The sequence below is a fragment of the Vulpes vulpes genome, chromosome 2 (assembly GCF_048418805.1).
Source record: "Vulpes vulpes isolate BD-2025 chromosome 2, VulVul3, whole genome shotgun sequence".
In the NCBI taxonomy this organism is placed as follows: Eukaryota; Metazoa; Chordata; class Mammalia; order Carnivora; family Canidae; genus Vulpes; species Vulpes vulpes.
The window spans coordinates 146,754,917-146,769,789 of record NC_132781.1 but is presented as its reverse complement, the minus strand read 5'-3'; the positions used below and the strand labels follow the sequence as shown (position 1 = coordinate 146,769,789).

Below are 14,873 nucleotides of genomic sequence, written 5' to 3'. Positions count from 1 at the left end.
CACACCCTGGGCCGAAGGCAGGCGCTAAAACGCTGAGCCACCCAGGGATCCCCACCAGACACCAAATCTGCTCTTGAACTTCCCAACCTCCATCACTGTGAGAAATAAATGTTTGTTATTTAAGCTTGCCAGTCGATGGTATATTGTTATAGCAGCCCAAACTGACTAAAACAATATGTAAGGTATATTGTTGGATTAAAAAAAAGAAGTGGAACACTGTAATTTTCTCCCTTGTAAGTCAGCATTCACATATGCACATACAAGCATAAACATGTACCTACCCATGAAAAAGTGGTGTAGAATCCTAGAATTGGAATTTAATTCTGAAATTTCCTTCAACATCCAAGTCTAAGTCACCTTCTTAGTCACCAAGTCTAAGTCATACTAAGTCTAAGTATGTCTTCTGGTGTAGACATACACATTATAACTTTCTGTCATTCACTCTGGACTTATTGATGGAGAATTCATTATCTGTGTACTTACTGTATCTCAAAGGAGCTTTTCCAGAGTCTTCTTTCAAAACTTAAGAACTCCTGGCATGGGAAAAATGGGATGGAGCTACAGGATGGAAGCAGCAGGAATGGGCTACAGGATGAATCCTAGGAAGGACAGGGTGTCCTCACACTGCTGATGCCCAGTCCTAAAAAAATAACATGATAGAATGCAAAGATCGTGGGTATTGAAGTCAGGTGGCTTGGACACTCTAACATGCTTTTGTGCCTGGCATCATTTTCACTCAGCCCACCTTAGATTTCAGCTGTAGTTGTGGCCATCCATATATTTCTCTCAAAGGCCAGCTGAATCAGCCTATCAGCTTTCCTGCCTCAAGTGTCTCCTCCAAAGCTAGGGACCCTCTGTCAGTTCACATGTGAAACATTCCAGAGGTGCAAGAATTAATGCCCCGCCTCTGATCCTTTGAAAGGAAAATTCTGAAGCACATTCTACACAGTTTCTTAAAGAATCTCCAGTGAGATTGAACCCAGTTGCTGCAGCATGAACCAACTCAGTAACACTTCATGTTGGCACTTTCTTTCCTCTTTGTATCACACTCCCCACTCTCCTCACTCCTGTTTACTGGGATCACTTTGAAGTAAAGTAACTACACTTATATTTTTTCCTCAAGTTCTGATCTGGGGACAAACCAATAAGCTTACTCAACTTTTCTGAGCTCTGATTTTCTTACAAATATATAGATCATAAATAAGTGTGTGTATATATATATATGTATGAATGTATATCTATGTATGTGTATATATATACATACATTTACGTGTATATACATATGTATATATAAATATACATTACTTTGTTAAATTAAATGTCTCTATATATGTCACCATCTATCTATCATCTATCTACTTGGTATATTATAAGTATTCAACAAATAGTAGCTAGTTCCCAGCCAGGGAGCATCCTTCCTCCAGTTCTGATCCAAATTCTTCAGCTCGTCCTGAGCCTGTGAATCTCTGTTCTTTACTCCTGCAGCTTTGTCTCATATATACAGTGACACAGGGGAACATAGAAGTTTAGTTAGTAAAGCGTTGCCTTAGTACTTGGAATTTATCACTTGACCTTCAGCCTTCTGTCTGCTGTGCCTTGCAAGTTTCATTTCTGTTTAGAAGAGCATGCTTTCCAAAAGGATGCTTGGGGAGTAGAGGCAATGTGCCCAGTTTCACCATGTTATCCTGACTTTTAGGGAAAAACCTGCTCAGCTCTTCAATTAGCAGCCCCGCTGGTGGCTCAGGCAATGGCTTTCAGAGACTAGCAGCATGAAATCCAATGAGAAGACACTGTTTATGTAGCAAAATAAAAAAAAAAATACTAGTTGTCTGTTTATAGCCAGTGAGCGTGGCAGCTAGAATTGAATTCATGTTGACCACGCTGTGCTTAATTTAGGATATCTTTTTTCCTTCAGAATGGCCCATGCATCCTAGCATGTTTCTTTTGAGAAAAATTATTAGATTTCTTCAATGGAGAGCCATTTCCTAGGTTGTAATGTATTGTGAGAATAACTGTGTGTGTGTGTGTGTGTGTGTGTGTGAGAGAGAGAGAGAGAGAGAGAGAGTTTAATTAGTGACAGACTTTTCACCTATGGTCCTTTTATTAGGGATTTTTTTTACCATGATTCCAAAACCATATTTTTGAAACTGTAATAATTTTTCACTTTGTATCAGAATTATTTGCAGACTGAATGAGATCTCAGTAAAAAAGTTATTTTGATACTTATTTCCCCATGCCCCAGCCCCTCCTTTCCCCAGTGCCAATGCCTAACTTGATTATCCTAGAGGAGAAAGGAAAAGGAAATGTTTTTTCTTTAGTTATCCTCTGTTTCTAAGCAGGAGAGCAGGTAAATTGCAATCATCCTGTTGGATGCATATGCTGATAGGAAAGAGCCATTTTCCTGCCTTGGGCCTTGCATCAAGTCAGAGTTCTACAGATATAGTAGGAAGGAGTTGGTCCTTGCATTAAAAATGTAATGAGGAAGGAATTTGTGACCAACTGGGGAATCCTAGCCCCTCGCTCACTTGGAACAGAGTATGAGAGAAAGGTCTTGCTGATTTAGGACATGACGCAGGTGTATAGTTTAAAAATGGAGCATCTCTAACTCTGAGTTGATCCAAAGCAAAATTCAAATGTTAGGCCCTCAGGGTGGGTGTGGATTGAAGCTTTCCCTTGACATCTGATGACAGCGTCATGATCATATACACCTTCCCTGTCACTCCTAATGGGGAAACCTTGGTGTGGGAGGCAGTGAAGAAACGTTATGCACAATCAGATTTATTCCCTATTATCTGCTGTTATGGCAATGCTGCCTTAAAGGAGCTCTGGATTGCAAGTATGAACACCTGAGTTCAAGTCCCCTAAGCTTGGGCTTGCTTCTTGGAATGTAAACATATGTGCTTGGACTTAAGGTCTGCTCAGTTCCCTCCAGCTCTGCTGTTTTGTGATGTTAAGTAGGAGACCTATCTCCCATCTCTCTTCTGCCATGGAGGGGGGTGGTACATCTATAAGAGAGACGGTTTGTTTCACTCAACATGCTGTGCAGCAATGGCTCCAATTAGCGCATGCTCTCTCTCTAGGGCAATGACAACTCTCTCTTTTACACAGCAAATGGTCCAGAATATGGGTGTTTCAAGTATTAGATTTCTCCTTGTTTTCCCTTCTTCTTGATATTTTTAGGTTTTTTTTTTAAAACAAGCATTTATTGTAGCCTAATAGCAGAAACAAGGGAGGGGAAAAAAAGTTGATGGCCCAGGAACCACATTTTCTGTGCAATTAACCTCTGTAGTAAGCTACTTAGTTACAAATTTGCCTGTAGAGAAATCAGCCTTCTGGACAGAGAATTACACAATTATAGCCTGGGCAGAAATGTCTCTCAAGAGATCTGCTAATGTGGCTCCAGATATCAGGCAGAGAAAATGTATCCCCATTTCACAGATGAGGAACTAATGCTGAATTATGAAGACAAGAGAATAGAGAAAGTGTCTTTTTTTGGACTTCCTCGGTAGAAAAGACAAGTCTTGAAGACAAGAACTCATGGTTAAGAAGCAATAAAATAGGAAGATGTGTGGAAAATTGTTTCCCTGATTTCTGCTACTGACTCCATACTTAATTACCAAAAAAACGTACAGATTATAGTGTTACGTTGCTATAAATTAACTCTTTTCTTGTTCAGCAAATAATTTGAGTGAATTTATGTGCCAGGCACTGTTATGCAATGGAACTAGAATGGTGAACAAAAAATTAGGGCATCTTTCCTTATAGTTAGGGAGGTAGATATTAAATAAATATAGAGTTAAACATACCACCATTGTGAATATGATGAATGATATGAAAAAAGAAAAGCAGGGTATATACAGTCACCTTAGAAGACTGTTTGGAAGTTTCTTACAAGAGTAAATATACTCTTGCCATACAATCCACAATTATGGTGCTTGGTATTTACCAAAGGAGTTGAGAATTTATGTCTACACAAAAATCTGCATATGGATGGTTTTACAGCAGTTTTATTTGTATTTTCCTAAACTTGGAAGAAACCAAGATGTAGGTGAATGGATACATAAGCTGTGGGCCATCTAGATGTTGAATATGATTCAGCACTGAAAAGAAATGAGCTATCAAGCCATAAAAAGACATGGAGGAATCTTCAATGCATCTGACTAAGTGAAAGAAGCCAATCTGAAGAGGCTACATGCTGTAGGATTCCAATTATACAACATTCTGGAAAAGATAAAACTATGGAGACACTAAAAGATCAGATCTGGGGGATTGGAGCTAGATGAATAGATGAAGCACAGACAATTTCTAGGGCAGGGAAAATACTTTGTATGATATTATAATGGCAGATACATATCATCATACATTTTATATTTGTTTAAACCCATAGAATGTACATCACCAAGAGTGAAGCCTAGGGTAAGCTCCAGACTTTAAAGGATAATTATATGTCTCTGTAGCTTTATCCTTGGTAATAATTGTACCAAGTGGTGTTAAGAATGGAGGAAGGCTATGCAAGTGTTGGGGCAGCAGCATATGGAAAATCTCTGTACCTTCCTCTCAGTTTTGTTGTCAACCTAAAACTGCTCTAAAAAATGTTTCTTGACAATCTACAGTTTCATAAGCCCTGTGGTAATGTTAAATTTAATAGAGAATAAGCAATTTTTTAAAAAGCAGAGTGCAAAAAGTGTATAATAATGGTTAATTATTTAGGTTTAAGAGCTAAGAAAATCTGAAGTATGAGTAGAAGTTAGTGAATGAAAGAATGTTTTAGGCAAGGGAACAGCATAAAAAAAGCCCTGAGGAGCAAATGGCTTACTCCATTTGAGGAAATGAGATGAAGGCCCCTGTGACTGGCGTACGGTGGTTGGTAGGGGGAGAAGCATGAGGAAAGGTTGGGAAAGCGTGCTAAAATCCAGTTAAGAGGGGCATTGTAGACTTCCATGAAAGTTTGAACTTTATCCAAAAGCAGTGGAAAACCTTTGAAGCAGCACTACTCAATTGAATGTTACTATATTCTGTAATCTATGCTATTCAGTATGGCAGTCACTAGACACATGTGGCTACTGAGCATTCAAAATGTTGGTGCAACATAGAACTGAATGTTCACTTTTATTTACTTTTAATTAATTTAAATTTAATAGCCACATATGGCTAGTGTCTATTACATCAGTGCAGCTTTGAAAGACTTTATGGAAGAGAATTATGAGATCAAATTTATCTTTTAAAAAATTCACTCTGGCTGAAGTTTGGAGAATGAATTTGAGAGGGCAGGAGTGGAAGTGGAATGGCCAATCAAGAGTTTGGGTTGGAATGGAGACAGTGAATATGGGGAAACATGGGTGCATCTTTGATATATTCTAGGTAGACTCACAAGGCTCAGTTATGGAGAGGTTCTATAGGGTAGAGAAAAGAGAAGTAAAGAGATGGAAAGAATGATGCCCAAGTTTTCGTTTGAAAAACTGGTGGATGAGGATGTTATTTACTAAGGCAAAGAAAAGGGGAAGTGGAACAGATCTGAGATATGGGAGAAGGATAGGAAAAGGAAATGTTCAGTTTTGAATATTTAAGCATTGTGGTATGGGTAGGATGTATAAGTGAACATGTCAATAAGCTGCTGAATATTGGAGTCTGGGGCTCAGAAAACATTATGTAGATACTCTGGGGCTCAGAGACTGAATATTAAGAGTAGGAGGCTAAACATTACATTGGTTGGGTGTGAAAGAATTAGAGACAGAGTGAAGTCTAGAGTTAATTTAGGGCTTTCTATTAACAGTATTCTTTCTGGCCGTATTTTGAAGCAATAGTTCTTCTTTAATTAAAAAAAGAAGCAGGTTACTCTCATAGATTTACTCAGGTATAAGCATTTATTAAGTATTTATTTGGATCATTGCATTCAGTGTTTCTTAAAAATGTAAACTAAACGCTTCTAGTGGTCTAGGGAATAAGTTTAGGAAAATACAAATAGAGGGTTATATAACATGCAACTTGTCATGAGAAAGCTATTTTCCTTTCTTATTTCTTTCTCTCTTCTATAATAGAAGAAAGTCTCTGTTTATAAGCATGTCCTTAACACTAAACACTTGTTAATTTTCATTTCAAACAGAGAGGAGACTTCAGGATCCCAGCCATTAGCAGGCAACCCAGTGTAGCTATTTAACAACATTTTGTTTCCATTGTATTTATTTTATAGTCACCTTCTTTTCAAAACTAAGATAATATTTATTTTGAACAAATATATGTCCTGAACTATTTGAGAGTAAGTTGTTGACATGATGCCCATCACTCCTGAATATTTGACTGTAAGTCCTACAAACAAGGACATTCTCTTCATAACCACAAATACAACACTCAAAATTGGGAAGTTAATGCTGATATGTAATTACCATATAAGCCATAAGACACCAAGAATGACTTTTCTAGCAAAATAATACGATCCAGGATCACTGTATTTAGTTGTCATTTCTCTTTAGCTTTTTTTTTTTTTCTTTTTTCAGTCTGGAACAGCTTCCCAGGCTTTCCTTGACTTTCATGATCTCAACACTTTTAAAGATCCCAGGTGAGTTATTTTGTAGAGTGTCCTTCAATTTGCATTTGTCTGACATTTCTTCATGATTAGATCTAGATTATGCATCTTTGGCAAAATATCACAGAGATGATGTATCATTCCTCTCTGCATCCTCTCAGAGGGCACATGTGTTGATTTGTCCCATTACTGCTAATGTTAACTCTGATTACTTGATTAAGATGATGTCTGCCAGGTTTCTCCACTGTAAAGAAAGCTGCTCTTTTACCTTTTGTAATTTATAAACATTTCATTGGGAGACACATTGATACCAAGTAGATATCCTGTTCCTTGTTAAATTTTAAGGACTAGTGTTAGCATCCATTGATGTTTCTTGAATGAATTAATCATTACTCTGCTAGCTATCAAACAGTGAATTTCTCATTCTATTATTTTTCTATCAACCCTTCTGCTGAGAGAAAAAGCTTTCTTCTCCCCATGTATTTATTTATGTCTGTAGGTACTCAAAATTCCTGTTTTACTCTATTGGCTCTAATCTCTTACTATCATTATTTATTTTGATATTCAAATTGTCCCAGGTTTATTCAGTAAGAGCCTCTCCAGTCTGTCCTTTCTCCTTTAACATACATGTCCAATCATTCTCTGAGCACTTCCTTGCTTCCTGCCACAAGATTCTTCAGGATCTTCAGGCATAGGCCTGGAATCAGCCATTTCTCTAAGGAATTCTGGTTACTTGTGGACAGTATTTAGAAACGAAGGTCTGGTGTTATTTGTGCTCATTGCTATTGAGATATCATTGTTTCCAAGCCCTCTCAGTTTATTTATTTGTTTGTTTATTTTTAACTCTGCTATCTCTCTCACTACTATCATAAGTTCATACTAAATTCAACCCAACACCTCGGGTTTCATTCCACTTTCTCCCCATTTATACTCATAACTTCCTTCTCCAACAGTGAGAAAACTGGCTTCCATTAGCATCAATCTATTTAGTTTTGGAGCAACTTCCCTTTATATAGCCAGTCTGCAATCATCGTGACTGCCCCATGCACAGATGCCCCTTCACCCTACTTGGGTTTTGTTGTCTTACATGGACTTATACCTCTTCTATCTCCATTGCATGTGTGCTTTTCACCCTGCTCAGACTCCAACATCCCACACTGGCTGCCACCGCCATCACCTCTCAACACACAGTTTCCTTCCTCATCTTTCCTGGACCTGACACTCTACCCCATAGTTGCCCTCTTTACCTGGCTAGAATTCTAAAACTCCTCACTGGGTTACACAGTTAACTTCTTCATCCCACTTGCCACCCAACACCCAATGGTCCTTGCCATTACTGACTTCTTTCCCATGTATGTATACATTGTTCATTCTTTCCAGGCTTCAACACATTGCATTGGGTCGTCACCACCACTGCCCCCACCTCCACACACAGACTCTGGCATTCCACCCCATGTTGCAAGGATGTTATCCTCTTGTGATGCTTGTGACACCTCACAATTGGGCTCCTCCACAACACACACAGACCAACTGAGCTTGGAATCACCTTATGGCTTTTGGACTGAATTTCTCAGGAAAGGAAGGAAGGAAGAAAAGCTAGAGTTATTTTTTTATAGCTAATATTGGTTTTTCATTTACAGAATATATATAATAAGATGCCTTTTTATTTTTTTTTAATTTTTTATTTATGATAGTCACAGAGAGAGAGAGAGAGAGAGAGGCAGAGACGTAGGCAGAGGGAGAAGCAGGCTCCATGCACCGGGAGCCCGACGTGGGACTCGCTTCCTGGGCCAAAGGCAGGTGCTAAACGGCTACGCCATCCAGGGATCCCAAGATGCCTTTTTAAATAGACTTTCTTAAGAGCAGTTTTAGGCTCACAGCAAAATTAAGTGGAAGGAACACAGATTTCTCTCTCTCTCTCTCTCTCTCTCTCTCTCTCTCTCTCTCCCTCTCTCTCTCTCTCTCTCTCTCACACACACACACACAACCTGCCGCCACATACACACAACCTCCCCTAATACCAAAATCCTTCAATGTAGTAGTATTTCTGTTAAACTCAATGAACCTACATTGATAACCTACATTATCACTGCAATTTTAGCATTTATGCTGGGGTTTATTCTTGATGTTGTACATTCTATGGGTTTTGACGAATGTAAAATGACATGTATTCACTATTACAGTATTATCCAGAATAATATGCTGCCCAAAAAATCCTTTGTGTTTCACTTGTTCATCCCTCTCTCCCCCTTTATCCCTGGAAACCACTGATCTTTTTACTGTCTCTATAGTTTTGCCTTTTTTAGAATACCATCTAGATGGAATCATACAGTATGTAGCCTTTCAGATTGGCTTCTTTCACTTAGTAATATGAATTGAAGTTTCCTCGATATCTTTTCGAGAGTTCATAAGATCATTTCTTTTTAGCACTGAGTAATATTCAATTGTTTGAATGTACCACGGTTTATTTACTCATTCACCTACTAAGGGGCATCTGGGTTGCTTCCAAATTTAGGCAATCATGAGTAAAGCTGCTATAAACATTCATGTGCAGGCTGAATTTTCAAGTCATTCAGGTAAATACCAAAAAGCTTGATTGTTGGATCCTATGAAAAGAGTATGTATGGTGATATAAAAGACTTTCAAAATGTCTTCCAAAGTGACCATACCATTCTGTATTTCCACTAGCAATGAATAAAAGTTCTTTTTGCTCCACATCCTCACCTCAGTGTTCTAGATTTGGCTATTCTAATAGATGTGTAGTGGAATTTCACTGTTTTAATTAGCATTTCCCTAATGACATATGATTTAGGGGATTTTTTCATATGCTTATCTACCGTCTGCGTATTTTCTTTGGTGAGGTGTTTCTTTGGGTCTCCTGCCCATTTTTTAATCGGCATGTTCATTTTCTTATCAGTAAGTTTTGAAGAATTCTTTATATTTTGGTTAACAGTTCTTTACCAAATGAGTCTTTTACAAATGTTTTCTCGTAATCTGTGGCTTGTCTTCTCATTCTCCTGGCATTGTCTTTTGCAGAGCAAAAGTTTTTAATTGTAATGAAATCCAGCTTATTATTTCTTTCTTTCACAGATTGTACTTTGGTGTTGTATCTAATTGCCAAACCCAAGGTCATCTAGATTAAGAAAAAAATTATGTTATCCTCTAGGAGTTTTATAGTTTTGAATTTTACATTTAGATCTATGATTCATTTTGAGTTAATTTTTGTGAGGGATGTAAGGTCTGTGTTTAGACTTCTTTGCATGTGGAGGTCTATTTGGCTCAGCACCATTTGTTGAAAAGACCCTTTTTTCTCCAATGCCTTTGTACCATTGTCAAATATTAGTTAACTATATTTATATAGGTCTATTTCTGGACTCTCCATTCTGTTCCATTGATCTATTTGTCTATGTTTTTTTCATTAATGTCACATTGTCTTGATTATGTAGACTTACAGTAAATCTAGAAGTCAGGTAGTGTCAGTTCTCTGACTTTGCTCTTCTCTTTCAATATTGGGTTGGCTATTCTGATTTTGTTTTGGTTTGGTTTGGTTTTCGTTTTGCCTTTCCATATAAACTTTAGAATCAGTTTGTTGATATCCAAAAACTTGATGGAGCTTTGATTAGAATTGTTTTGACTTTATAGATATCAAGTTGGGAAGAATTGACATCTTGACAATATCTGGTTTATCCATGAACCTGTAATATCCTTCCATTTATTTAGTTCTTTTATTTCTATCAGGGTTTGTAGTTTCCTTGTATGGATCTTGCTTATATTTTTTAGAATTATATTTAAATATGTTATTTGAGGGAGAGTTAGAATAAATTGTGATGTGTTTTAACTTCATATTTGTCTTGTTCATTATTAGGACATAGGATAGTAATTGACTTTCAGTATTTTTCAACATTTGAATATTTTTTCAATATTAACTTTGTATCTTGCAACCTTGTTAATCACTTATTAGTTTTGGAAGAATTTCTTTTTGTCAATTATTTTGGATTTTCTACATAGATAATCATGTCATCTGTGGACAAAGAATTTCATTTCTTTCTTCCTAACTAGCGTACATTTTATTTCTATTTCTGGTCTTATTGCATTAACTAGGGCTTCCAATATGATACTGAAAACAAGTGGTGAGATGGGATAATCTTACCTTGCTCTGGATTTTAGTGGAGAAGCTTCTATTTCTCACCATTAAATATAATGTTAGTTGCAGGTTTTTATAGATGTTCTTTATCAAGAGGTTGAGGAAGTTCCTTTTTATTGCTAATTTACCAAGAGTTTTTTTTTTTTTTTTAATCATGAATGGGTATTGGATTTTATCAACTGCTTTCTACATCTGTTGATATAATGATACAATATAATGTGCTATTTCTTCTTTAGGCTGTTGATAGATGAATTACATTAATTGATTTCCAATGTTGAACCAATTTTCATATCTAATATAAATCCCACTTGGTTGTGGTGTATAATTCTTTTTAAAATTGTTGTATCAACTTGCTAATATTTTGTCTAGGATTTTTCCATCTATTTTCATGAAAGATACTGGTCTCTAATTTTCTTTTCTTGTAAAGTCTTTGTCTGGTTTTGGTATTAGGCTGATATTGGCTTCATAGAATAAATTAGGAAATATTTCCTCTGCTTCTATCTTCTGGAAGAGATTATAGAGAACTGGTATAATTTTTTCATTATATGTTTGGCAGAATTCACAAATGAACTCATCTGAGTCTGGTGCATTCTGTGTTAGAATGTTAATAATTATTGATTTGACTTCCTTAATAGATCTAGGCTTATTCAGATTGTCTATTTCCATATGAGTTTTGGAATAGTATATCTTTCAAGGAATTGGTCCATTTCATCTAGCTTATTAAATCTGTGGGTGTAGAATTGTTTCTTCATTACCATTTTAATGTCCAGGGGATCTGTAGTGATATCTCCTCTTTCATTTCTAGTATACGTAGCTTGAATCTTTTTCTTATTTTTAGTTAACCAAAACAAAATCTTATGGATTTTATTAATATTTTCAAAAAATCAATTTTAGTTTTGTTGATGTTCTCTATTGATCTCTTATTTTTAATTTCATTGATTTCTGTTCTAATTTTCATTTTTTAAAATTTTTCTTACTTTGGACTTAATTTGCTCCTTTTTCCCTAATTTCCAAAGGAGGAAACTGAGTTATTGATTTTGATCTTTCCTTTTTTATATATTTTCTTCTTTGACATATTTGTTATTTAGAACTGTATTGCTTAACCTGCAAGTACATTTTCTTTTTTCGGATATCTTTTTGTTATCAATTTCTAGTTTAATTCTGCTGAGGTCTGAGAACAGACATGGTATGATTTATATTCTTTTAAATTTGCTTTTCTTTATGAACAGAATGTGGTCCAGTTTGGTAAATGTTCCATTTGAACTTGAGAAGAATATGTATTCTGCTCTTGTTGAATGAATTAGTCTACGGATGTCAATTATATCTGGTTGGTTGGTGGTGGTGTTGAGTTTTATGTCCTTACTGATTTTATTCTTTCTGGATCTATCCATTTCTGAAAGAGGGGTATTAAAATCTTCATCTCTAATAATGGATTAATCTATTTCTTTTTGCAGTTCTATCAGTTTTTGCCTCATGCGTTTTGATGTTCTGTTGTTAGAGGCATACACATTAAGAATTGTTATGTCTTCTTGGAGAATTGACTCCTTTATCATTGTGCAATACCCTCCTTATGCCTGAAAACGTTCTTTATTGTGAGGTCTGATCTGTCTGAAATCAATATAGATACTCCAGCCTTCTTTTGATTAATATGAGAATGGCATAATCTTTCTCCATTTACTATTAATTTATATGTGTCTTTATATTTAAAGTGGTTTTCTTATAAACAACATATAACTGGGTCTCATTTTTCAGTTCACTCTGACAATCTCTGTCTTTCGATCGATGTATTTAAACCAATGACATTTAATGTGGTAATTGATATAGTTGGATTAATAGCTACCATATTTGTTACTTTTCTTTTTGTTGCCCTTATTCTCAATCCCCATTTCTGTCTTCCACTGTTTCTGCCTGTTATGGTTTTAATTGAGAATTTTATGATTCACTTTTCTTTCTTACCATATTAGTTATACACCTCTATTCTTTTTTTCACTTTTTTAGTGACTTCCTTAGAATATGCAATGTGTATTTGCAACTAATCCAAGCCCACTTTCAAATAAGACTATGCCACATTATGGTAATGCTTATGGTAGCATAAGCATTTATAATAACAAAATAATACTAATTCCTTCCTTCCATCTCTAGTGTCATTACTGTCATTCATTTCACTTAAGCATATATATTCTTATATACACACACATACAAGTATATTATTGCTGTTATTTTGAACAAACTGTTATTTTGCTATCTTTTAAATCAATTAAGAATAAGGAAAAAGTTTTACTTTACTTTCACTTATTCCTTCTCCAATGTTCCTCCTTTCTTTATGTTTAACTGAATCTTTAACTTAGATAATTTTTCGTCTTTCTACAGGGCTTTTTATAACATTTCTTGTAAGCAGATCTACTGGCAACAAATTCTCTCAATTTTTGTGTCTGATAAGGGATAATTTCACATAGTACAAAATTTTAGACTGGTGGTTGTTTTCTCTCACATGGTAAATATTTTTCTCTCAACACCCTAAATATTTCACTTCACTTTGTTCTTGCTTTAATGGTTTCAGGAGAGAAGTCAATCATAAATGTCATTTTGCTCCACTCTAGGTAAGTTTCTTAAAATTTTTCTCTAGCTTCTTTTAAGATTTTTTCCCTTTATCTTTGATTTTTTTTTTTTGAGTTTGAATATGATATTCCTAGGCATAGTGGGTTTTTGCTGTTTGGGTTTTTTATTTGTCATTTATCTTACTTGATGTTTTCTGAGGTTTTATGTATGACATTAATTTTGGGGAAATTCTTAATCATTTCAAATGTTTCTTCTTTTTTTTTTTTTTTTTTTTTTTATTGTTCTACTCTGGTCTTCCCATTATTCATATGTTAACAGCTTTTGGAATTGTTCCACAAAAAAATGTTTTCTTCAGTTTTTTTTCTTTTTCTCTTAGCTTTTAGTTTTGGAAGTTTCCATTGACATATCCTCAAACTCAGAGATTTTATTTCTCCACTATTATCTGTCTACTAATAAGCCCATCAAAGCATTTTTCATTTCTTTCAATATTTTTGATCTCTAGCATTTCTTTTTTTATTCTTTCTTAGAATTTCCATCTCTCTACTTATATTGCCCATCAATTCTTACATGTTGTCTGTTTTCCAGGAAAGCCCTTAGCATATTAGTCATATTTTATTTTAAATTTTTAGTCTGTTTCCAACATCCTTGCCACGCCTGAGTCTGGTTTTGATAGTTGCTCTGTCCCTTCAAACTGTGTTTTTAACCTTTTAGGATGTCTTGTCATTTTTTTTCTCAATAGCCAGACATGCTGTGCTGGATAAAAAGAGCAATTGTAAATAGGCCTCTAGTATTGTAGGGGGAGAGGAAGTAACTGTATTATACTCTTCTGGTCTGGTTTCAGTCTTTTGATGAGCTTGTGCCCTGGTCTTGAAACTTTACAAATGTTTCTCAGTCCCCTTCTTCCTTCTTAGGTGGGACAAGATAGCTAGAGTGGCCTAGATTTGAGTACTTCCTTTCTCCTGGTTGATTAAGCTCTGATAAAACCCTAACAGTTTGGGCTTTGAAAAATGGGATTTTTCGGAGGGGAGATCTTGTTAAAAAGAGTTTTTAAAAAGAGTGCTCTGGTATATTTCAGAATGGTTCTTTTTTCTTCTCCTCCTGTTGGAAGCATGAAGACTTTTTTCTTTGATATTTACTGTGAGAACTTGGTTGAACTCCTAGAGGTAAAACTCACAGAAGTGTGGAGGCCTCCATGACTGAGTCCTCCAAAAGTTTTTAAGACCTGTCCACACTGAGCCACCAGCAATATGTCAATTACAGTTACAGTTCCTAACTGGGTACTGGTTCCCAAGAAGGTTTCTGCTCTAGTAAGCTATGATTTTCTATATTCGCTGACTCTCTACCTTTAGGGACTTCAGTTTGCATATAACCTCACTTCTCTGACAGATCTAAGAAGAGTTATTGCTTTTTCAGTTTGTTTAGCTTTTTACTTGTTATTGGCGCATAGTAACAACATTTGAGCTCTCTACTTGCTAGATATGGAACTGAATGTCTAAAAGGTCATTTAAAAGTATATTTATTTAGACTTTAAAAATGAGTCCAAATAAAATGACAACATTTTAAATTATAGCACAATTCATATTCTAATAGCTTAAATTTGGGAAACACTTCTATAGTTTAATGTGGGTTGGGGCACAAACAATCTCC

The 14,873-nt window shown here is 35.6% G+C and overlaps 1 long non-coding RNA gene across 1 annotated transcript in view; it reads right to left on the bottom strand.

Annotated features, from left to right (window-relative positions):
* Nucleotides 1-489: 489 nt before the first annotated feature.
* The window catches only part of LOC112931808 (uncharacterized), a 39,475-nt gene continuing 25,091 nt past the window's right edge, over nucleotides 490-14,873 (bottom strand). Inside the window, exon 3 of the long non-coding RNA XR_012000068.1 lies at nucleotides 490-640. This is a non-coding gene — a long non-coding RNA (uncharacterized lncRNA). The remainder of the gene's footprint in view (nucleotides 641-14,873) is intronic.